The 22341-nt window shown below is 47.9% G+C and overlaps 1 long non-coding RNA gene across 1 annotated transcript; it reads left to right on the top strand.

Annotated features, from left to right (window-relative positions):
- Positions 1–6869: 6869 nt before the first annotated feature.
- Positions 6870–20006, top strand: LOC118161071. Its single transcript, XR_004747834.1, has 3 exons — positions 6870–7756; positions 13409–13555; positions 19909–20006. It is a non-coding gene; the product is annotated as an uncharacterized LOC118161071 (long non-coding RNA).
- Positions 20007–22341: the final 2335 nt, after the last annotated feature.

Below are 22341 nucleotides of genomic sequence, written 5' to 3'. Positions count from 1 at the left end.
AGAATAGAATAGAATAGAATAGAATAGAATAGAATAGAATAGAATAGTCCATTTGTTGGAAGGGACCTATAAAGTGTACCAAGTCCAACTGCCTGACCTCTTCAGGTCTAGCCCAAAGTTAAAGCACATTATTGAGGGCATTATCCGAATGCCTGCTGAACACTGAACTACTCTAAGTAGACTTAGAGAGAGGAAATCCATTAATTAATTAAATTTAATTAATTAAATGCATTAATTTTCCTCTAGTGCTGCTGCAGAATACTTCCTTGTGTCAGCTTCACTCCAAGCACTGACAAGAGAAAACTTTGTTATTGTTCCTTGGGTGGCAGCTGCTAATACAGGTAGAAAAACTGGAGAAACCTCTATTGCATTGACCAACATGGTGCAAGTGAATTATGTCAGAGATCTTTTTTTTGTGGTGTACGCAGTTGAAGGGAACAGTACAAATGCATTGCTCTTTGCTCATCCCTATGAAACCATCAAAGATTTTTCCTTCAACTTTTGGGTAACTTAAGATGCCACTAATATTTTTTTTTCTCTAGTCCGGTGTGTCCTTTTTACTTTTGCCAGTGTTTCCAAGAAGACAGGTAAATAAATAAGCAGGTAAATTTACTTCAAGTGTTTCTGCAATGCAGTTCAGCCCTGATGCATGTCCTGTGGTTGTGTACGTGTGTGTGAAAAGTCTCCTGGGCCCTCTAATAAGCAGGGGGCTAGCACTGCGTGCCAGTCACATCCAGACAGTTTCCCTTGGAACCGTGTTATTTTCCCGCTGAGGTGTTTGTATTGCTGCTCACCACTATGGTTTGATGAGTGCTCGTTTCCTACAAAATTTATCTTCATATCAACTTTGATTGCTTATGACACAATGCTTGGAACAGATAACCAGATTTTTAATGATTTTTTCTTCCTGACATGCTTGGGTTTCCCCGACTTAGTAATACATTCAATGCAGTTGATGTCACAGAATCATCTTTGTTTTATTTTCCTTTCAAGAAAAGCCAAACACATCTTCAAGCATTACCTAAATGAGGAACAACTCACCTCAAACTGTAAGCATCACAAGTTTTGATTAAATAGACCCAGAGTTCTACAGCAAAAGAATTAAGCCAAGGCGCCTGTTGGGACAGGTCCCATTTCTTGGTGTGCAAACCCTGCTTGCACCACGCCTCCTGGGAGTGTTGCTTCACCAGCTTGCCATGCTTGGAGGAGTACACGAGTCCTGACGGGAGAGATGTGAGCCCTGCCGCTTCTGTTTGGCGTGCTGCAGTAGCAGAGGGCTGCAGCAGTTGTCCCCGGGCCGAGGTGATTGACTAGAAGTGATTTTTCACCAGGTGACATTTGCAATAATTACATGGCGCTTTGCTCGCTCCAGAGGAAATAATCAGCGTGACCTTCAAAAGGCTCTGCAGAAAGCGGGTCTTGTAAAAACAATTATTTGAACCTCCTGCCACGGCTGCTCCTGGTGCAGATAGGAAATTAGGAAAGTGTACTGTGTGGAAGGTAACTGCCATAGGTGAGCAGAGAGCCAGGCATGAGGATCAGGAGACTCGAGGGAAATCAGATTTCCTTCTGAAATCCTGCAAGTTCTCCAATTCTGTTTCTTTCTGCCGAGGAGCTGCAGGCAGAGGACAGACTGAGATGAAGTGCTGGGGCAGGGGCTGGGCCAGCAGAGCTCCTGCACAGCTGGAACGAGTCCATGGCTGCCCCCCCCCCCCCCCCCCCCCCCAGCTTCTGGAAAAAAGATTTCAGAGTGCCACCTCACCTGGGATTTTTCATGTGAGACAAGTAGCTCTGTCCCAGCCACAATCATACCCCACAGAGCTCCCAGCACATCTCCTCTCCCCATGCTCCTGGTGGCCCTGGCTAAAATCTGAGCCTGAGCTGCCTGCCTGGGTGCTGGGTGATCCCGTGGTTAGGTTGCCTCCATTTTTTCAGGAGGAGAATGGCTGCATAAATGCCCTGCGAAGAAGGATTGGGTCCTAAGGCGATTAGGGCCACTGAGATGATGGAGGGCCCTGAGCACCCCTCCTGTGAGGAGAGGCTGCGAGCTGGGACTGCTCAGCCTGGAGCAGAGGAGGCCCAGGGGATCTCATCACTGTCTGTAAATCCCTGAGGGGAAGGCGCAGGGAGGACGGAGCCAGGCTGTGTGCAGTGGTGCCCAGTGCCAGGACAGGAGGCCCTGGGCACAACCTGGCCCCCAGGAGGCTCCCCCTGAGCACCAGGAGCCCTTCTGTGCTGTGCGGGTGACGGAGCCCTGGCACAGGCTGCCCAGAGGCTGTGGGGTCTCCTCCTGGGAGCCCTTCAGAAGCCGCCTGGACGTGGTGCTGGGCACCCTGCTCTGGGTGTCCCTGCTCGGGCATGGGTGGCACCAGGTGGCTCCAGAGGGACTGGCCAGCCTCAGCCACTGTCACTCTGTGATTCTGTAAGGTGACATTGAATGTTGTTAGTTCATCCCAGCCACTCAGCCCTCCCACGTGAGGTGCCTCCATGCCAGGCGTGCCGCTCCTGCCCCATCTGTACTGCTCGTGTATGGATGCAGACGTCAGTCTGAGAGAGCTGCGGTCGAAGGGAGCTGCTTCAAACCAGCAAAGCCACAGCATGCAAAAGCCTGGGTTTTGATTTGCTGCACTCAGGCCTTCTCTAAATAAACTCAGTCCAAAAATAACAACCGCTGGTTTACTGATTTTTTGAACAGAATAGCGAAACCAGCTAGTAACAGTTTCTCAATAACAATATTGTTTCTGATATCCCTGCACCCACATCCTTGCTGTTAAGCAAACTGTGTCCAGACTGGAATATTTAAAATTAGATTTATTTTATTTTCAGTGAAATTAAACTTATTCTCTTTTAATTAAAAAAAAAAAAAAAAAAAAAAAGTGAACAAACTTTAAATAAACAACACATAAATACTCATTCTCAAGCTGAGAGAAAGCTGGGACAATGACTCATTTTGGTTGATCCTGAAAAGGAAACCAGAAGTCTTGTCTCCCCATCCTCTCTTCCAGCCAGTAAAGCATGCTGTCTCATTAGAGGAATATAATTAGCTGTTAGCTTAATTGGGGGTTGCTAGACATGCCGTGTGGACATGGTGACAGTGCAGCCGGGTGCCGGCCCCCGGGCTGTGCTGGAGCCCGCAGCAGGGGCAGTGGGATTGCAGGCACGTTTCTGGCTCTGCCTTCCCACAGTGCTGGGACAAAGCCCTGCGCAGTGCTGGAGGTCCCTGCTCGCTGTGTTTTCTTGCAGCTGCTCCGTGCAGAAGCTGGGTTCCCTCCAGCGGGAGCCCTGGGGCTGAGCGGGGACGTGTGTGCTCTCAGCCAGAGGAGCCCCAGCTTTCCCCTTGGGACCGTGCAGGCTTCCTGTCCTGCAGGCTGTGGGGACACCCTGCTGACCAGAGAGGCTGCTTCCACCTGCCTCGCAGGTAGTGCAAACCCAGCAGGGCATCCCCCTGATGGCCAGCACCCCGTTATCGTGATTATCGCACGTCCTTCTCCGAGGAGCCTTGTAAGGCGATGGTAAGGTCTGCGAGCGTGCCAGTTCTTGGAGCCAGGCTCCCCGTACCTTCTGAAGCGGAGCCCAAACATCTGCTGAGCAAGTGTGGATTGGTCGGAGAGCTCCTGGTGACTCAGAAGAGGAAGCTGAGGCATGGGCTGTCTATTTTTAGCTGTCAGTAAATGTACCGAAGTGCTGCGCTGCTGAGCCGAGGGAAGGGCGAGCGATCCCTGTGTGCCCTATTTAGGGAATAAATGTGAGATTCTTGCACCAATTTCTAACCCTGAATTATAGGTAGTGCTGGGGAGAGGGGTGCCCGGGAGGAGGAGTCCCTGGGCATGGCTCTGCGTGGCTCAGGACAGGCTGCTCTGCTGCAGAAAGACAAGCAGCACGCCTGCAGGAAAACACACGAGGGATGTGGGCAGCCACCTCCGAGCGGGTTGCACCTACCTGGCCGTGCTCAGCCCGCCTGGAAAAGGCTGAAAAAAAGTGAACTTCAGGGCACTGCCAGGCTTTTCTCTTACAATGAACAGTAAGAAAGAAAATGATATAACAATTTTTGTATTTATATATATAATAAATACTTAGTAAACATATACACACTGTATGTCGGTATGAAGAAGGTTCTCTTCACTTCGTATGAGAAGCCGAGAAGATATTCAGGGAGACTGACAGCTTCTAGGTTCATAACAAAGACGCAAAGACGTGTTACTCAACCAGAGAATTAGCAGGCAGAGTGTTGCCACCAGATACTGCAAACACCAAGAGTATATTAGGGTTGCAAGAAGGATTAGCCATTAGTATGTATGAAAGGATACACCCAGAGACGCTGGTAAATGTTAACAAATCCAATTTCTGCCTGAAAATTCTTCTGTTATTGTTGACAGTAACTCCAGTTTTGATTGAAAAGGAGAAGAAAAAAAAAACACTTTACTTTCTACAGGACCATGCCTGTGCTGCATGGGCTCGGTTCCTTCTCTTGTCTTTATTTTCAAGACTTTCACACCTCAGATGAGTGAGAAACCTTTCAACCTTCAACCAGTCTTGGCAGTGCAGTAGTTTCATGGGGCAAGACGGCATGAAAGCGTGAGCTGACCACTATGTGAAAGGAGCCTGACTGCAGAAACTGGGTGAGGCGCTAGGGATCTGGTCGGATTGCTGCTGGTGCAGCGTGTGTTCTCTAAAAAGAGAGCAAGAAAGCTTATTCCACCTCCATCTGTCATCGGCGGTGGGGTGGGCTGCTCCGCCGCAGGCACTGCTGTTCCTTAAAAGCTTCCAAATGCCACTCCACAAAGATTTTGTGGAGTTTTATTTGCCTGCAGTGGTTGTGGTCGCAGAGCAGCGTGATGGACTCGGTGGTAGGAGGCAGAGCATCTGTGCCAAAATGGCTTCAGAAATGAGAGATGATTCAATGCAACTAAAAAATTCTGCTGGAGAGCAAAAGGACAAATGACCCCCAGCATGGAAAAGGAAGACGATAAATAGACTCTCAGGTTTTCCTCATCATTCTCTAAGCATTAGCAGTGAGTAAAGGAGATGTAGGAGGATCTGTGCTCTGAATGCTCTAGCTTTCATTTTTAATCAAATAAATGGATTTTCTCTTTGCCACTGCTCTGCGCTGGAGCTTGGGAGGATGATCTGCTGCTGGAGATGGCTGGGTTGATCCAGCTCCCTCCAAGCCCGTGCTGTGGGTCTGCAGGCCTGGGGTTGCACCTCGGAGGTGTGAGCACTGGTGGCTGGAGACATCACGACAAATCTTCTCCTTTGTTCCCTCTCCTCCCAGCATCGCCCACGTGGATGGAAGAGCCAGGCTCATTTGTCCGTTCTGGCAGAGAAAGGCACAGGAGCTACACAGAAATAGCATTTTCCCTGTGTTTTCCTGTAGCAAGCTGGCACTTATTCTATTATTGGTGCAAATGTTGTTGAGAGACTGAAGACTAAATGTTTAAAAGAAAGCTCTGCATGGGCAGCATTGGAGCTAAGTGAGTTTGGTGGCTGAATCACCCAACAGCAATCGCTTTAACTTGCTGGGCTACGACCACAGCCGTATCTTGAAGAATGACACATAACAAAAAATGGATATTAAAGTTCTTAAGTTTCCCCTGCAGAAACTCTATCTGGGATTGCCTTTCCTTGTGGTGGCTTGTTAATTGTCAGGTGTTCCTCATGGAGAGCCACAGCTTCTGCTCTCTGTGCCTCCAAAGCACCAGCCCAAATTTAGTCCCACATGCATGTCTGGGGCACCTGGGCCTCTGAGCGTGCATGTTTAATGTTGAAACGGGGTGTTTGTTGTTTTTAGCAATTTCCTTGTAACAGTCTTTGCTATGGAGAAGGGATCAGCTGTCTGCTTGCTGACCTTTCAGATGATGTGTCCTTCTCTTAGGTCTGGGTGCTCTGCTGCACAGCAGTTGCTTGTGGAACCGCACTGTAATATTGCCATTTCTGCTCCATCTTCATATATTCATTTCCTTTTATATCTCTGAAGAACAGTATTATGTTTCATTATTCTTCTACTCATACATGGGAAAACAGTTTTTTAAAGTGCCACAGCATCATTTGTACCTTTATTTTATTACTTTTTTTTTTTTTTTTTTTCCACTGTAGAAGGTAGTCACTCCTCTTTGTCCAATCACTTCTACTTTAAAATGTTTTGCCTTGTTTTCATCATACCATTACACCTTGGCTGACCTGCCTCAGCTAGCTGGGTTTAATCAGTGAGAAAGTACACGGTGTGTTTGCTTTTCCCTGAAAACCATTTTCTGCTCTGTAACAAATCTGAAGCCCTATAAAGTGCACCGACAGCCTGCACAAGTGCAGCTGGGGCTAAGGGGAGTGGGGTGGCAGCGAGCACAGCTGACTCCATTGGTATGAGAGCAGGAGTTTGCAGCCACCTCTGCTCCTGGCCCGTCAAGGCTGTGGGTGTTTTGGAGCTGGGGCTCTCGCTTCATGAGTAATCCATTGAGCAGCCCCTCGGGAAGAAGCTGGCGCTTGCCCTGCAGATGGGATGGTGCCCATTTTATGAGACTCTCTGCTAAAGGCACGAGGATTTCCTCCTGAAGGAAATCTTAAAATAGAAGCCATGGGCTCCTGTGGCAATGGGCTACAGAGCAGCAGCCTTTAGCAGCTTTGTTTTTACCTGTTTGGGGCTGAGTTTTCTTGGTAGCCTCACCCCAGCTCAGATATTAGAGCTGTGGTGAGCAGAGAGGTCAGTGCCTTGAATGTTTCCCTCCAGGATGCTGACGAAGTGCTTCAGCCCCTGCACACCTTCCCCTTCAATGTGAGAGACCTGCAGCTCTCCCAAGCACCCTGCAGTGGCCATGGGCATGGCTACAATCCCACAACTTTCCTTACTGACCAGGCTGGGACCAAAGCCTTCCCTATCTCCCTGACAGCCCTGTCTTCCCCGGGACCTGGATCCACGGGGCTCCAGCCCAGGCTGCCCAGCTCCCACACCCCTGCCGGCGGATGCGGGGGGGCTGCGGAGATGTAAGAGAAGCAAGCACAGGGTCAAGCATGGTGTAAACACATGAATATATGCTTTGGCAGTGGGTTGGCTGAGAAAGCCTGAGCTGCCTTTACCTGCTCCTTGCTGAAGGACAGGATCCATCCCAAGGTGTGGCGATGGCTGGTGCCCCATCCGCCCTGCTGCCTCCCACCTGCGCTGTATTTTACGTCGCAAAGCATTAATTATTGCTGTAACAAGCATTCCTGACCTCATGCTCTAGCAGCAGACAAAGCAAAAGGCAGTTGGGCATTCACGTTGACTAAGTGGCAGCTGCAATTAACGTACCTCTGCGTAATTACAGCGTGGCACCTGGCCGTGTCTGTGAGGCTTGAGCAGAAGCCAGGCTGTGTGGGAGGAGGGTTTCCCCAGAGGCCCTGGTGAGCGCAGGGCTGGGCGGTGGATGGATTACAGCTGTGTGTGCGTGTTTAAAAATAACCCTCTAACTTTGCAGAGGAATGTATTTGTTATGGAGCCACTGAAAGGCCGGGGTAAGAGACCCGGGAGCAAGCAGCTGCTGGGAGCGAGCCAGGAGACGGCTCCTGGGCACGATGCTCCCCGGGAAGGCGGACTTGGGCTGCCGAGCAAGGAACCTGCTCCTGTTTGTTTGCTCTCTGTGTTCAGGGAAACAAGACTTTGTGTATGGTTTGTGGGATAAATAAACACCAGTGCACCGAGGAAATGCTTTGCTCATCACCAGTTGTGTTGTAGTGGAAACAACCTGGCAAGACCCCACATGTTGGCTAATCCTCGGGCCAGATGGAGGTAACAATATGTTTAAAATGTTAATTAACTAGTTCGCTGCACGTCTGATTTACTCTTTTTGAACAAGTTGCTAAGAAGACTTATTTAACAAATGTGTTTACCAGGGCATCCTGGTTTACTGCTTGCACCCACAAAAGCTCAGCCTTAACAGCGAAGTTGTGAGCTTGGATGTAACAGCACGGCTAATCGCTAGCACGTGTGAAGGTCAGGGCCAAAAGCTGCAAAAGGACAAGGAGCATGGCAGAGAACTGAAATAAGGGACACACACACCGTTATTCCTGCAAGAAAAACACAGGGCTCTGAGGTTTCCTCCTTAAAAATACAGTTGTCAAAATTAACTCTTGATGATGGTGGTGCATCAGGACAAGAGGGAACTCCCTTGAGCATAGGATTCGTGCACGTATTCAGGTGGGTGTTCTCCCAAAGAGCATCCCTACAATACAGCCCCAGCCCACGCTGGGGTGGGAGGGAAGCAGGCGGGCAGAAAACCTGTGTAGCTTCAGTGGAAGGGATTGCCTGTCCCCAAGGAGAGGATGAGGAGGAAGGGTGATGTGAGACAAAAAATGGGGCTGGAGCTGGTGTGCAGAGGAGCTGAGGGGGAGAACATGTGGGGACAAGGCCTAGTGGAGCACTGTGGAGCTGCAGGGCTGTCCTATCTCATGCTGCGTGCCTGTTGGTGTAGACTCAGCAGCATGGGAGGAGAGATACATCAGCTGGTGTGCAGTGGAAGGTAACTTAAGTCTGCCAGGAGTGAGAGCTCGCTGAGAGCTGACTCAGATCTGTGGTTTACCTACGTGTATCTCTGGAGCCACACCGGTGTGTGGGAAAGACCTGCATGGGCCTGGGAGGCATTTATTGCAGGAGAAGAGACAATAAAACCTTTTCTCGTGTCGAGGTCAAGTTGGCAGGGATGGCCACGAGGAAAGTGACTTTACCTTCACAGCAGGCGGTGTTTGCAACCGGAGGGCGTGCTCTCGTGGTGTGCTCTGTGACATGGGCCTGCAGAGGATGGCCGCCTCCTCTGGCCTAGTGCTTGCTGCGGTTCTGTCTGCAGAGTGCATCTGCTCAGGGCATGGCAGAGCTGAGCTCCCCCAGGAACGTGTACAGCACCGTGTTGACTCGGTCCTAGATGCAGGAGAGGTGTTGGGATGTCCGAAGGCTTTGTGTTTGCCCGCTGGGCAACTCTGCCAGTGGAAAAATTCCTCTTGGTGCATCTTACGCCCCAGAAGCTGCCTCAGAAAGCCGTGGCAGCAAAACATCCGTGCTGTAAACTGAACATCCCTCCAGTGGCACCAGCCTGGAGCTTTTATTTAGTCTCGCAGCTCAGGCAGCAGATTTGCCTGCTGCAACGAGACGCGTGGAAGACGGGGTTCTCATAGCTAGAAGAAAATGGTGCTCTTCAAACAGCTTGCAGAGCTGCTCTGAGGAGGAGCTGATCTGTGAGGCAGAAAGAACAAAATTGGGTCATATCTTTCCAAAGTGGAGACGATTTTTAAGTCTTGTATGGTCAAACAGTGCAGAGATGTGGCTGCTGCTTCTCAGGTTGAGCCTCGGCTCTGATTTCCTGCAATAAGGGCACTCGTGGAGGTCTGAGTGTTTCTGTCTTGCTGACGCCATCCCTGAGGCTATAAATCAGCACTTTCATCAGGACAACATTGGCTTTGTTTTTGGGAGAGCCTTTGGGCATTCTCAGAGCTATACAAATATTGCAGAATCATTATTTCCTTCTTCTTAAAGAAAGACACTTTTAAACATTTGCAGGATCAAAATGAGTTCCAAATTTAAAGCTGAGGCCCAGTGGGACATGTTTCTCCCTTCCATGGCTTTCTCCCCCTTCCTCCCTAGCTCAGTAGGTGCAAGGGGAGCACAGGCTGGAGCCTGGAGTCTCTTCTCTGATGAATGCTTCCAAGCACCCAGCGTCACTGGGTGAACAGCAAGCCCCAGAGCATGCCCTCACTGCCCATCCCTTCTCTCCTTGTTTCCTTGAGAACCCAAGGAAAGGAACATGTGGGAAGGAGGAAGCCAATACTCAGATGAACAGAAAAGCAAAACAGTGCAAGAAATAATTTAAAGCATGGGTCAGGCAGTCCTAGGGCACTTAACCCCTCCTGCATGTCCATTCCCAATGGAATTTCTGCCCTAAGAGCCACCCTGTTGATCAGAGGCCTGGCATGTCGGGCAGCAGAGCTGTATCTAACCTGGAAATAGTGGTGACAACAAGGGGAAAAACGAGCAGGAAGGACAAATAACAAGTTTACTTTAGGTATATCAATAACTAGGCATGGCATGTTTTGAAAGCATTGGAGTAAGGTGAGCTTTGTGAAGGAGGCTGAAGGCAAATACGATAGCAGCTAGGTGTTTTCCTGACCTGGCCTTCATCTTATTCATTTAAAGAACTTCCCTCTAACTACTCCTAACCTTATAGCTTAATTGCTGGGACTGGGGAAAAAATGTAAAAACTGCGATAAAAATAGGGCTTTTACATTGGCTAAGCAGCAAGATGTCTTGCCTCAGAACCCTGAAACAGCTGGAGGAAATAAACCACCACAGGATAAGTGTTGCTTAAAAAAAGCATCTCCTTTTCTGATATTTCATGTAATCAGAAATTTTCCATTGCTGCCTTTAGTTACACAGGGGCCTTTCATACACCCGTTATCTGTTGATCTCTGATAAAATTGCACAAAGGAGGCAACTCATTAGCTCTCACTTCTGCTCTGAGCATGTTTTGATGTGCAGATCGCTGACAGCACAAAAAAAAATCCTTTCTAGCTGTGTAGGTAGCTATAATAGCAGTATTGACAGTGTGTACCTGCTGCAGGCAAAACACAGGGGATTCTCCATCTCCTCGGTGTTTCATCTGAGGAATAATGACCAAGGGATGTGAAGAGTGATTGTGGGGTTGAACCTGATACAAAGCACGCCCATGAAACCTGCTTGCCAAAATGATGATCCAGTTCCAGTAATTCAGCACCCATTACGGCATCTGAAGTCAGGCCCTTGAAATAAACTTTAAGTTTTATAAATTCTTGCCATTACCAGCTAGTTATTGATTAAAATAATGATACCTTTTATTTTTATAAAGGCTTTCAAGCTCTGCCTTGTACAGACGGCTTCTCAGACATTTAACAATTCCAGGCATGAACAGTTTATCTGAACATTTTGCTTGCAATGCTGGAGACGACAAACAAAGCACTGTTGTGTTAGTGTGGGGAAGCAGAAAGCAAAACTAAATGAAACACTTCAGTTATCTAAACTGGCTGGAATTAAACAGCATAAATGAGAAGAAAGTCACATCATTTTTTAACTAGAGAAAACGTCAGACATCAAAGCTGGGATCTTTTAAAAGAAAATTGTTGGCAGCACTCTACATGTGTGCGTGATGGGCATGAAACTTTGTTTTTGCTTTGATTTCTTCCTTTCTGCTCTGAAACATGGAAAGAGGTAAAATGACTCCATTAGAGTTAAATGCCTGTGCTCACTAATGGAACAAAGATAAAAAGCAAACAACAAATACATTACTATGACAGTGTGGCTGCTCCATCTTCTTAGCTAGCGCTTGTTTCTTTCCCTATATTAAGAGAGGATGGTTTCAGGCTCAATTTAAGGTGGGATCTATATTCCCTCTGTGGGTAAACATGAAGGCTGCATGCTGGGGCTCTGAGAGAGCAAATGGCTCTGCAGTTTTGGGGTGGCTGCCTGCAGTGGTTTTACCTTGCTAGGCAGCTGAACTCCACCACAACCACTCTGTCACTCCCCCTCCTCAGAAGAGGAGGAGAAGAAAAGGAAAGACAACTCACAGGTTGAGATTAGGATAATTTAATTAAAGGAAAAATAATTATTAAAGGAAAATTATTATTAAGGGAAAAATAAATATTTTAACTAAAGGGAAAAGGAAGAGGGGAGGGGGGAAAAAAAGGAAGCCCAGAGAGAGAGGAAAGAAATTACTCTCTACTTTCCACCAACAAGTGATACTTGACCATGTCCTTGAAGCAGGGCCTCAATATGTGTAGCTGTTGTTCAGGAGGACAGACGTTTTCACAGGAGCCCACCTCTCCCCTCTCCTTTCCTTTTTCCACCTTTCATTGCTGAGTGTCCCTCAAGGAGTTCCTCTAGTTGGAGGTCAGTAACAGTGGTACCCCTGGGTCCAGTCCTCTTTAACATCTTCTGTAATGACCCAGACAATGGGGTAGACAGCAGGTTTGCTGGTGACACCCAACTGGGAGGAGTGGCTGATATATCAGTGTCATGCTGCCATCTAGATGGACCTCAATAGGCCGGAGAAGTGGGCTGACAGGAACCTCATGAAGTTCAACGAGGAGAAGGGCAGAGCCCTGCACCTGGGCAGGAACAACCCCAGGCACCAGCACCAGCGGCCTCCCAGCTGGGAAGCATCTCTGAAGAAATGGACCTGGGGGTCCTGGTGGGCACCAAGTTGAACATCAGCCAGGAATGTACCCCTATTGCTAAGAAGGCTAAGGATATTCTTGACTGTGTTAGGCAAAGTATCACCAACTGGTGAAGGGAAATGATCCTTCTCCTCTGCTTAGTGTTGGTGAGGATGAAAGCCAGGGCCCTGCTTTGCTCTTGCTAACGGTGCTCATCCGTGCCAAGGTGCTGACGCCAGGCTGGCACGGCCCTGCTGCGGCTACAGCAATTTGCAGAGACAGACAGAAAAGGTCTGCTTCTGCACGGCCCAAGCTCCTCACTCAGTCAGTCACAGAAATTTGGTCTCTCCATGAATGGTGGCTGAAATTAGACCTGAGGAAAGTTCGTCTTTAATGTCAAGTGGCACTGTTTCATTATGCAGATTTTTTCAGAGCTGCAGCCAAATCCGTCCAGTGCTGCTTAATTGCTTAATATGATAAATCATGGCTTTTGCCAACTGCTTGCCTAATTATGTATTTTATTCACTGTAAACAACAGCTCTAAAAGGATGGAAGGGAGGCTGCGCAGGGTTTCCATTGCCAATCTGATGGGCCCGAGTACAGCAGCCATCTCCAAAGCTATATTTAGCTTGCTGCCACTGATGCAACAGAAACAGACCTCCAAGAAGTTATCTTTTATACTCCACTTTTCAAAATAATGACCCTTTTCATTATTTCTTTAGGGAAGTTGTTCTTCTGAAGGTTATTCATCCTGTCTCCTGATGATTTGCCTATTCTTTAAAATATCATTTGGCTTCTTTCAGTGTATTCATTCCAGAGTTTCAAAGCAGCCTTTGGCAAGACCTAGGAGAGTCCTCTCCTTAGCTCCTGCCACTTCACCCCAAGACTCCATCATTTTTTATTTTATTTTGTTTTGTTTTATTTAATTTTATTTTATTTTTAAACTCAGTTCCAAGAATTTCTGATAAACTGGAGAAAAAAAAAAAAAAAACCACAAAACATTTTTTCTAAAGCAACTAAAAGTTTAGTTTCAGCTCAGAGCAAATTTAACTTTTTTTAATGGAAAGCTGTGAATTAAGGGATAGGCTGAAGGTGGTGGACACCTGACAATTTGAGGGCAGAAGTTCCCATGCCCTTGGGAGCTCGCAGCCTGCTGGATGTGATCTGAGGGACAGTACCATGCAGGGTACACAAGAGAAGAGGGCAGCACAGCCACTGGTAGGCATAATGTTAGCTCACCACCCACCACACTGCCTTCTCGTGTCAGGGTGGCTGCTCCAGAAGCAGCGCTGGTGGAAGAGGCGAGACCAAACATGTTCCCACCACCACGGAGGTTTCCTGGCGTCACTTCACAAACACCCCCACCCAGCAGCGCCCCGTCAACAGAAAACAGCTTTCCACTTCAGCAGTGCTAGTGAGGTTCATACATTTTAATGCTCATATACTGACTGCTCCTTTCAATCTGCTGTAATTGAAAGATAAGCTGAATTTCTTATCTTGTTCTTCTGCAGTAGGAGTTCAGTCTTGAAGTAGCACGTTTTCCTGCTGTGTTCCAAATACATTTGAATTAAACACGGTCATAATATTGGAGAAAGCATCAACCTCTATATAAAATCACAATTTGTATCAAGGGAGCTGTATAATACTGTATTTTAAAGTGATGGTCATTACAATCAACTGTTTGGGCCATTCCAGCTGAGGAGAAAAGCATCCAAGCCATCTGTATCACATAGTGAAATATAAATGTCTTGTTTTTAAACTGCTGAAAATGAAAGGTGTTTGACTTCAGGGGATTTAATTTTTTATTTTTTTATTTTTATTTTTTTTCTTCAGATTTAACACCAGCAACAAGATGAACCAGTTCTGAATTTGATGTCTCAGCTCCCTGCTTGCAGGTACGCAGTTTTTTTTTTGTTTTTACAGAAAGATTTCAGAAATGAAAACCTGGGGTCCACTCACAGAAATATGTGCATGGACTGTGATCATAAGTGCAAAAACCACTATTTGAGCTTAAAGTAACAACAGGTCAACCCTGCATGCAAGCAGATAAGTGTGTAGTGCCCCCGGACTAGCAGCTGCATGGTGGATGGCTGCAGCTAATTGCTCTGTAGCTGCATGAGCACCTTTGAAATGCATTTTGTGCACATTCTTTTCATGTGAGCTGAAGCCACACTTCCTGTGTTGAAAACTTGCATTAAAATTTATTTCCGTAGAAATTCCAAAAGTTATTAGAATTATCCTTGTATTTTGTGAGCAATGCCTATGTGCTTCCTGGTTATTTCTTTTTTTCTTTTCTGTTTTCTCCCTCTTTTTTGAAAGCTGAATAATTATCATGGGAAGTGGCACTTTTTTTTTCTTCCTTTTTTTTTTTTTTTTTTTTTTTTGAAAACAGTGCTTCAAAGCTAGCACTGTCAGAGGTTACTTGCTGTGACTCAGATTTATGGACAAGGCACTGCAAAATGCTCATTTTAGCATGGTCATGTCCTCCCCATTTGTAGATCTAGCCTCAGACTTTCCAAGATTATACCAGGAAAATACATCCTGAGATTCAGGGAATTCTGCTGCTCAAATCTTTGGATAATTTGACTAAAAAAAAATTTAAGATCATCGATTTTCATTCTCTGGTCACAGCAGATTTTTTAAAAGAACGAGGTAATACACTTGAAATCTGCGCTTTATCTCAGTAGTTTTTCTTGGCGTTAAGCTCATGCTGAATAATTTAGTATGTTTCATCAAAATCATCTGAGAACTGTACAAATGAGAAAACTGTATTTCTAAAGATTTTTTCAGCACTAAAACTGCTGATGCAAGATGCAAAAGCTTTATCTTGTAGATCCCAGACTGAGTTAAAAAGCAACTACACTTGCAGAAGATTAGTTGAGGAGTTTCGTATAAGGTCACCCTTTTGCATTAGACACACACTGAAAGCAAGTATACCATTTTCAAAGCAAAGGCATTGGTTGCATGGATCGACTTTGAAGTGCTCTCCACTGCTGGTGACCTTTAGCTCTTAAATTTGTTCTACACTTAAGGTTCCCAGAAAACTGCCATAAACCTGTGAGACGCCTGAGAAGCGCAAACACAGTGGGCCCCCAGCAAAATGGAAATCCCAGGCTTTTGAGAGCACTTGCTGGAGTAAAAGCGTCTGGGGGAGTGAGGGGCTGTGACATTGCAGATACTGACACGTAGGCTGGGAAACGATGGAAGAGCTTGCAAATACAGGGGAAGTAAATGGCAAGCCTGTCTGGAAAGGCACGAAAGGTTGCAAACCTAAGCAAGAATTGGTTTCACAGGTTACCCCCATGCTCACTCTCTGTGTGCCACCACATATGTGTGGGATTTGAGTAGGAGATGTTACAGAAAGTTATTCTTAGTAGCATAGAGAGGAATGTCTCACGTGGAGTTAGTGAAGATTTGCTCTGTCCAGTCAGTCCCAGGACTGAGATGAGTTCAAAGTGGGTCAAATCTTTAATTCTGTAAACAGCAGCTGTTTATTGTTTTATTGGCTTATGGGAACTATATCATCAAGGACCTCAGAGCTTGACCTTGTCTTGTCCTATGGCAGGCAAACACCATAGATGGATCAAGCAGTTCCGATGCCTTCTAATTCACCATGATGGGGCACTCCATCCCATGGGGTTTTTGTGGCAAAAAGTCATTGTGTGCCTCTCCTTTCTGTGGCTTTAAGCATGGTGTATCCTTGAAGGACTGGAGGACTAGTGCCATGTCAGTTGTACAAGAATTATCACAGAATCACAGAACTGTAGGGGCTGGAAGGGTCCTCGAAAGATCATCGGGTCCAACCCCCCTGCCAAAGCAGGTTACCCAGAGCAGGCCGCCCAGGTAGGCATCCAGACGGGCCCTGAATATCTCCAGAGAAGGAGACTCCACCACCTCTCTAGGCAGCCTGCTCCAGTGCTGCGTCACCCTCACTGTGAAGAAGTTCCTTTGCATGTCGGTGCGGAACTCCCCGCGCTCCACTCTGTGGCTGTTGCCCCCTGTCCTATCTCCACAAACCACTGAGAAGAGGTTAGCCACATCCCTCTGTCTCCCACCCCCCAGACATTTGTACACATAGACAAGATCCCCTCTCAGTCTTCTCCTCTCCAGGATGAACAGACCCAGGTCTCCCAGCCCCTCCCCATAGAGAAGACACTCCAGGCCCCGCACCATCCCTGTGGCCCTCCGCTGCACTCCCTCCAGGATGACCCCATCTCCCCTGCACTGGGGAGCCCAGAGCTGGACACAGCACTCCAGGTGAGGCCCAGCCAGGGCAGAGCAGAGGGGGAGGATCACCTCCCTTGACCTGCTGGCCATGCTCCTTTTAATGCACGCCAGGATCCCATTAGCCCTCTTGGCCACCCAGGCACACTGCTGGCTCATGGTCAACCTGTCGTCCACCAGGACCCCCAGGTCCTTCTCCACAGAGGTCCTCTCCAGCAGGTCATTCCCCAGCCTGTACTGATACATCTGGTTGTTCCTTACCAGGTGCAGGACCCTACACCCACTTCTATTAAACCTCATCTGGTTTCCTCCCACCCATCTCCCCAGCCGGTCCAGGTCCTGCTGAATGGCAGCACAGCCCTCCGGCGTGCCAGCCACTCCTCCCAGCTCTGTGCCGTCGGCGTACCCGCTGAGGGCAGACACCACTTCCCTCATCAAGGTCGTCGATGAAGATGTTGAACAAGACCGGACCCAGCACCGACCCCCAGGGAACACCACCAGCCACAGGCCTCCAGCCAGACTCTGCTCCGCCAATCACCACCCTCTGAGCTTGGCCAGTCAGCCAGTTCTCAACCCACCTTGCTGTCCACTCATCTATCCCACACTTTCTCAGCTTTGCTAGCAGGATGTCATGGGAGACAGTATTGAAAGCCTTGCTAAAGTCAAGGTAGACGACATCCACCGCCCTCCCCCCATCTACCCAGCTGGTGATGCCATCATAGAAGGCAATGAGGTTGGTCGAGCACGACTTCCCCTTGGTGAATCCATGCTGACTACTCCTGATAACATTCTTCTCTTCCAATTGCTTGGAGATGGCATCCAGAACAAGCTGCTCCAACACCTTTCCAGGGACAGAGGTGAGACTGACTGGCCTGTAGTTTCCCGGATCCTCCTTCCTGCCCTTCTTGAAAATTATAAGTAGTTTTGAACTTGGAGAGACCTTGTCTCCATCCCTGTTCTATATTTTCCATATCCTTTCCCACCTGAAAGCCTTAATCCTCAGTTCTGAAGCCCAGACCATAAGCAAATTGGCCTCCAGTTGTCCAAAAAATACTTTCAGCTGGAAATACTTTCAACTGGAAAATCTTATTTGGAACTTAGTAAACTGTGAACAAAAGTAGGAGTAGTTCTCAGAGGCTCTTGTGACTTTGCGGATGAGTCTGCATTGACTCATATGAGTTTCTTGTGATCCAGTGATCCCTGAAGCCCTGTGATTGACCAAGAAAATTCTTTTGCTCCTCAGAAACATAGGTAACTGTGTGGATGATGAATAGTAGGAATATGTGTTCTGTGCATTGTCTCCATACGGTGATGAAAGCCCATTCACAGGAACTCATCACTACCCTCAGGAGTCCCAGGGATCTAGAGCCCTTTCTGTAACAACAAATAGAGCTCATGGGACCTGGTTTCCACCCAGTGGCCATGGACTGCTGACCACCAGGACCTGCCAAGCTCCCACACTGTTGCAACTCTCCACTCCACATCTACACCCTGGGCTCTGCACCTCTGGGTTTGGTTTGCTGTAGGTCTCAAGGAAAGCAGATTTTCTCCTCTGAAGGTTTTGGAAGTCCTTAGGTGGTGCCTCATTTACAGAACTGTTCTCTTCCAGCAGTCCTCATGTAGTACCTCAGGACCAGTGCCCTGCACATCACAGCTAGTCAGCCAACAGCTGGTCTCCAAGCTGTTGTCCCCACCATCACCAGGATTTCCATCTCATCTGGTACCCTGGGGCATTAAGGCATGAGTGTGCCATGTGGTGGGGGACAGTGCAGCCCTTGGCCCCTGCATACCCTGCTTCCAACTGCTTGTCCACGTGGACAAAGGTGTATGGGCAGGGTAGGTGAGAGGCCACATGGGTGTGTAAGCATCTCATACGATAATTTGAGGCACTTGAGAAACAGCCGTGTTGTTGGGGCCTCCAGTCTGAGCGTGTCACACTTGCCCAGTGTCTTGGTATGACAAGGGCCAGAGCATGCCCACCCAGCCCTGTATACAACAAGCCCCCCAGTGGCCCTGGACACATGGAGCATGAGCACTTTGCAACAACCTGTTGGCTTCCGAATGGCAGCAGGGTCTTAATCCAGCTTTCCTCACTGGTTTCCCTTCTGTTTTCCCATGCTCATGGTCTAGTTCTGCTCTTAAAGTACTTGGAAGTTAATTCACCGTGTTGGAGCTTGTGCTGTGTAGTTCTTTTAGACAAAGTGCCAGCCCCATTGAGACACTGAAATCACATCTCCAAGGTGTGAAAAAAACTATTATTTCTAATCTCGCAGTCTGAGTTAGTGTATTTTGAATGTGGGGCCTGCTTTAGGCAGGGAGAGGCTGTTGTATGGCCTTCCCCAGGTACTTCTCTGAGTCTCAGCAAATACAAACCTGATGGGGACCACACAGAGGGTGGAAAAACTTTGTTCAGCTCTGCTCTTGTCGGGTAACTAGAATGTATACTCAGGTACCCAGTGCCCACCTCAGTACCCACCTGTCTCTTTTTTGCGGGGTATTTACTTTTTTAAATGAGCTATTTAAGTACCTATTTATCCTCCAGAAGGTTAGCCAGTTCTGCAGGCCTCCTGTATATCTGAGAGTCACTGGCATTTGGTGCTTGTCAGGGGGCTGACAGACCCAAATAAGTTACTCTTCCATGCTCAGGGATCCTGCTCCCAACCAAGAGCTATTATTTAGGGCTCAATTCATCTTTTGTCTGAGGCTTGCCTTCGGCAGCTGGCCGGAGCTCCTTGCAGCTTGCTCTGTGCTGTGTGGTGCATCGTGGTGCCGGCCTTTTTCTAAAACTCTGCTTGCCTCCCTCTCTCCTGGATTATCCTTCTGCCCCGTGGTGTTTACCGAGCAGTGGCTGTCCCCAGGACTTCTCCAGCCCAGCAGCACGTGTGGTGTGTATGTGGGCTCGGAGACATCCCTGCCATGAGCGTGCAGGGCTCAGCAGGGCCCTTTGTGTCCTCCTCAAGCCTTGCATGCGAATCTCGTATTGTTTCCAGACAAAGGGAGATTCAGTTCTGTGCTGTGCTGGCAGCCTGATACCTTTTTCTTTCCTTTCTTGTAGAATTACAGTCTTGAAAATCAGTGCTATGCTCTTTGTGGAAGGAATTAAGCCCATTTAGCTTACTCCAGTGAAAGCAGCTGCTGTGTTTGCAGAGCAGCAGAGGGTTGGGCCCAAGGGCTGCAGGCTTAAGCCAAAGGCCAGCTGTGACCAGCCCAGGTTTTTCTCACCCAGTTAAAATAGTTAGGGGTGTTTTTTAATTGCAAAATTTAGAGTTTTGGGGGGTCCCCGGGGGGGATGTCTGGGGGATGGCACCACACCTCCTAAGGGATGTTTGAAGCACATTTTGAAGCAAATAAGACATTGGTAAAGTGCCCACAGTACTACAAGGCACGAGGGAAGAGGCCTCAGAACATTTAAATTTGCCTTACAGTTTGTTGTGGCTCTTACTGTAAGAATTACCAAAAAAAAAAAAAAAATCAGAGCTATGTGGGTGGTGTTCAAAGATGTATTTCAATGACATTTAAAGCCTTCTGAATTTTTCCTTGCAGAAGTAAGTCTCTCATTCGCTTTGAGGCTGGGATGGAAGCTGAGTTACTCCAAGCAATGTGTGGCAGCGAACAGATCCCAGTGGCACTGGGTTTCTGCTGTCTTAGTGCAGCTCCTTGCACCGCTCCTCCGTTGGGTGGAGCTGGGTTTTGTGCTCAGCTCTTGCACGAGCAGCAGATCCATTAAATATTTCATTTTTTTTTGTGGCTGTGGTAAACTCCTGAGTTGTTCGTGATTCTGTGCTTCATTTATGGTCGATTTTGGGTGCTACGTAACAGATGCCAGAAGTGTTTTGCTCTGACTCAGCAGAGATCAGTGCCCTTCCCTGTGCAGCATCTGTTTGTGTCTGAGCCAAGTAAGTCTTCCTTTAAAATCTGTCAGCCTTTTCTACAGAAATAAATGCCCAAGAGAGGAGGGGAGAGGCTGGGGACAGAAAAACTGTTGAGGTGTGGATAGGCATGTAAAAATGGCTTGGAATGTCTTCCGGGCAAGGAAATGTGCAATTTGTTAGTACTGCTGGGCTTTTCCCTCTGCTCCTTTGCCTGTGGCTCGTTTCCTCCTATTTATGTGAAGCCCAGAGCTTGTGCTGCAGGCTGAAAGCAGCAGAGTGGAGAAGAGAAGCCAAAAATTTAGGAGAAAGTTAGCCCAGCTTGTGATGCCCTTGGGAAATCAATGCGATGGGAAAGTTGATCCTTTCCTTCCTCCCATTTTCTAATTGCAGACGTTGGCCTTGTCCTTCACCTCCTTTGTTGCTGGCTTGCTTGACAGACAAAAGAGCAGGTCCTGCTCCTCCAGAAGGCTTTGGCAGTCCTGCTCAGGTGCTCTGCCCTCGGGGAGATGGTTCCCCCCTGCAGCACACGTGTCATGGCTGGGAACCTGTCCTGCACTGCAGGTCAGACCAGATTTCGAGCTCCCCTGGCGGTACGCGTGCTGCCCACCGCAGCAACCTCCCGTAGTAATGCAGAACGCAGGATATAAATAACGCAGCCGCGGTGTGTGTGAAAGGAAGCTGCGGGCTCCCCGGCTTGGGGCGGAGGTTCCTCAGCCTCGCTGCAATTGTGTGTGGTACCACCAGGAACCATCTGAGCATAAGGTTAAATGCCTCTTGTCACCAAGCTGTTTGTGGTTGGAAAAGAGGGCAAGGGAAGACACGGAGACCGCTGGAGGAACACAAATAGTAGGGTCACACTCGACCTTGCAAGGACCGCAGCCTTTTTCTCAGGGCGTAGTCTCGCTTCAAGGATGTGCATTGGTCAGGGCTGCTCCGCAGGGCTGAGGATCACACCTCAGTTTGAATCTGATATGAGTGGCTTCTCTCACCCAAGAGCAGTCCCCTCCCAGAGAAGAGCCAGCTGCCTGGAGAGATAGCGCAAGGAGATTTTTTCCTTTTCCCTGTTGCAGATGCCGTGGCTGGATGCAAGGTGGGAAAGAACAAAGACGTTTCTTGCCTTGCCGGCTCCCCTGGTGCTACACAGACATCCACACGGCCTGCACAGTACTTTGTCTGCTGTTGGGGCACCTCATTTCACACTGAAATTAAGCTAGCTGATGAATAATACTTCAGCCAGTTTGATTTTTCTGCCTCCCTCCTAGACAACTATATTTTACCTTTTTTCAAAGCTCTGGTAATTCACCTGGTCCCTTGAGCAATTGCTCATTTTATTTTGGAAAGGAAATGCATTTAGCTGTGTGTTTTTTTAATTCTCATTTTGTCCCCAGAAATATGAATAATGCATGTGCTGTCATGCAATTAGTCCACTGAGCTACTGAAGAAATCTTAACACCCAGGTTTCTGATAGCATCAGGTAGGAAGGCTGTTGCTACCCACATTTTCTGTGCTTCAGTTTTTGGTCACGTACCCTCTTAATCTCCCCTGCTGTTTGACCAGCCGATGGTTTTCATTTCTAATGAAGAAAATCGCTCTGTAAATTCATGATAACCAAAGGTTTAGGATAAATGAATTTCACCGGGTCATTAAATCATAACAGCACAAACAAAATAGGATAAAGGAATCCAAATGTCCTCACTGTCTCTTGGGCGAGGTGGTGGTTGGTTGGCCGAATATCTGAGCCATAAGACGAACCCCATTTTGCTCAGGAGTCAGTTTGAGTTTTGGTTGTTGATTTTAAACATTCTGATTTTTTTTCCCTTAGGTGTGGCAGTTGTCTTAAATGTATTTACTGGTGGCTTTCACTGGCCTGGATTCTGCCATAGAGGTGTGTTTGCACAAGCAGTCTAAGCCTTCTTCTGCAGCCGGCTCCCTGCCCTGGGGGCACCCCTCCAGGAGAAACAAAAATCCAGCACAAGTCCTCTCCAGAGGAAACAGTAAGAGGATTTCTTTTGGTGGAATAATCCTGGCGAGGGGAAGAGCTCAGGGAAGACTTCCCTGATAAATCCAAAGCTGTTTAAACTTCTGAAATGGCCTTTTCGGTTCC

Source organism: Oxyura jamaicensis, chromosome 2, assembly GCF_011077185.1.
Source record: "Oxyura jamaicensis isolate SHBP4307 breed ruddy duck chromosome 2, BPBGC_Ojam_1.0, whole genome shotgun sequence".
NCBI lineage: Eukaryota > Metazoa > Chordata > Aves > Anseriformes > Anatidae > Oxyura > Oxyura jamaicensis.
The sequence above is the reverse complement of the archived record's forward strand: the minus strand, read 5'-3'. Positions and strand labels throughout refer to the sequence as shown.